The following is a 2,500-nucleotide window of genomic DNA, read 5'->3' as shown; positions in this document are numbered from 1 at the left end:
TATATATATATATATATATGTATACACACACAACAGGCTTCTTTCAGTTTCCATCTACCAAATCTACTCGCAAGGCTTTGGTTGCCCTAATGCTATAGTAGAAGGTACTTGCCCAAAGTGCTATTCAGTGGGAATGAACCCAGGACCATGTGGTTGGTAAGTAAGCTTCTTATCACATAACCACAACCGTGACTGATGAAGAAATTCAGCAGAATCTTGAGGGACTGAGGAAGCCTTCCCAGAAATAGCAATGGTTACCTGTTAATCAGGAAGAACTTAGAAAACGGTGGTCTACACAATGCCTGATTAATTCTGGAACTGACCAACGACCACACAGCACAGCAGGCAGGTGTCCTCTCTTAGTGGGTTTCCATGGTAATATCCAACAACAATAACAACAAGAATAATACTAATGATAAATACAAGAAACATGGCACACAGAAATTACCAAACAAGGTTATACCATTCGTTCACACACACACACACACACAATGTGCATGAGTACACACACACACACACACATACACACACAATGTGCATGAGAATACACACACACATACACACATGCACACAAGACACATATACCAAGATATATACTCATGTATGCTTCCAAACACATGCACACATCTTCACTCTGGTATGCAAGCAATTAGACACATGCATACACATACATACGCATACATACACATACACACATACGCATACATACACATACACACATATACACGTACACAAATACATGCACAAAACTCAAACACACATACCCATACCCACACACTTAACATTTCACAGGGCACACGTACACACATATTCTTCATCACACATATACACATATACATGGGGGTAGACCAAGGGGAAGGCAGAAAGAGAGAGAGAGAAATAGGAGGGAGAGAGAGACAGAGAGAGAGAGAGACAGAGAAAGAGAAAGAGAGAGAGAAAGGTATGTTTCAACATGAGCAAACATGCAAGCAAACACACACACACACACACACGTAACATTCACAGGGCACACATACATACATACATGCATGCATACATACATACATACATACACATACATACATACATACATACATACATACATGCATGCATGCATACATACATGCATGCATACATACATACATACATACATACATACATGCATGCATACATGCATACATACATACATACATACATACATACATACATACATGCATGCATACATACATACATACATACATACATACATACATACATACATACATACATACAACATACATACATACATGCATGCATACATGCATACATACATACATACATACATACATACATACATACATACATACATGCATACATGCATACATACATACTCTTCCTCACACATACACACACACATACATGAGGCAGCCCAAGGGAGAGAAAGAGAGAGATACAGATAGGGAGACAGAGAGAGAGACAGAGAGAGACACAGGGAGAGACAGAGAGAGTGAGAAGTATGTTTCAACATGAGTAAACATGCAAAAAAACACTCGCCCACACCTTTATGTATGCACACACACACACCCACACATATTCCAAGCACACCTGCGCCAAACATACACGCAGCCATGTGAGTTTGCATTCATCCACTCTGCAACTCAATCTGTCGTTAACCATACAGAAATTGTCAAGACAACAGAATAATAAAAATTGTAGCCAAAAGAAATGGGGAACAGGATAATCAGTATTATAAATAAACTGCTGTCATGGCAAAAATGAGATGGTGATGGTCACAACAACAACAACAACTATTATTGTAATTACACTTGAGCTGAGATTGACTTTACTTTTTATCTTTTAAAAAAAAACTGTTGGGGGGATATAAAGAACCGTCCCAAGTCATAGAGACTCATAAGACTGGTTTCCTTGTTTCTTGGTTTCCATGGCATATATATATATATATATATATATATATATAATATTAATTATATATTAATTTTACTTTTTATTAAAATTTTATGTATTGATTAAGTCTTTCCTTGTTTGTTTTGCAAAATAGTGGTTTTGTCTCTAATTAATATTATATAATATTTTACTATAAAATTGGATTTAATCCTAAATCTGATTTTTTCCCTGTAAATTTGGATTTATTCCCTAATATTTATTATATATATATATATATATATATATATATTCCCCTTAAGGCGGCGAGCTGGCAGAAACGTTAGCACGCCGGGTGAAATACTTAGCGGTATTTCGTCTGCCGCTACATTCTGAGTTCAAATTCCGCCGAGGTCGGCTCTGTCTTTCATCCTTTCGGGGTCGATTAAATAAGTACCAGTTGTGCACTGGGGTCGATGTAATCGACTTAATCCGTTTGCTTGTCCTTGTTTGTCCCCTCTATGTTTAGCCCCTTGTGGGTAATAAAGAAATAGGTATTTCGTCTACCATTACATTCTGAGTTCAAATTCTGCCACGGTCAACTTTGCCTTTCATCCTTTCGGGGTCGATAAATTAAGTACCAGTTACACACTGGAGTCAA

At 37.4% G+C, this 2,500-nt stretch overlaps 1 protein-coding gene and 1 long non-coding RNA gene across 8 annotated transcripts in view; one reads left to right on the top strand and one right to left on the bottom strand.

The window, feature by feature from the left end:
• Positions 1-2,500, bottom strand: part of LOC115223427 (TBC1 domain family member 2B) — a 295,916-nt gene that overhangs the window by 165,964 nt on the left and 127,452 nt on the right. The window lies entirely within an intron of this gene.
• Positions 1-2,500, top strand: part of LOC118767661 — a 17,607-nt gene that overhangs the window by 11,569 nt on the left and 3,538 nt on the right. Inside the window, exons 2-3 of the long non-coding RNA XR_005003579.1 lie at positions 144-152; positions 346-351. This is a non-coding gene — a long non-coding RNA (uncharacterized LOC118767661). The remainder of the gene's footprint in view (positions 1-143; positions 153-345; positions 352-2,500) is intronic.

Source organism: Octopus sinensis, linkage group LG23, assembly GCF_006345805.1.
Source record: "Octopus sinensis linkage group LG23, ASM634580v1, whole genome shotgun sequence".
NCBI classification, from domain to species: domain Eukaryota; kingdom Metazoa; phylum Mollusca; class Cephalopoda; order Octopoda; family Octopodidae; genus Octopus; species Octopus sinensis.
This window is presented reverse-complemented; position numbering and strand designations above follow the sequence as displayed.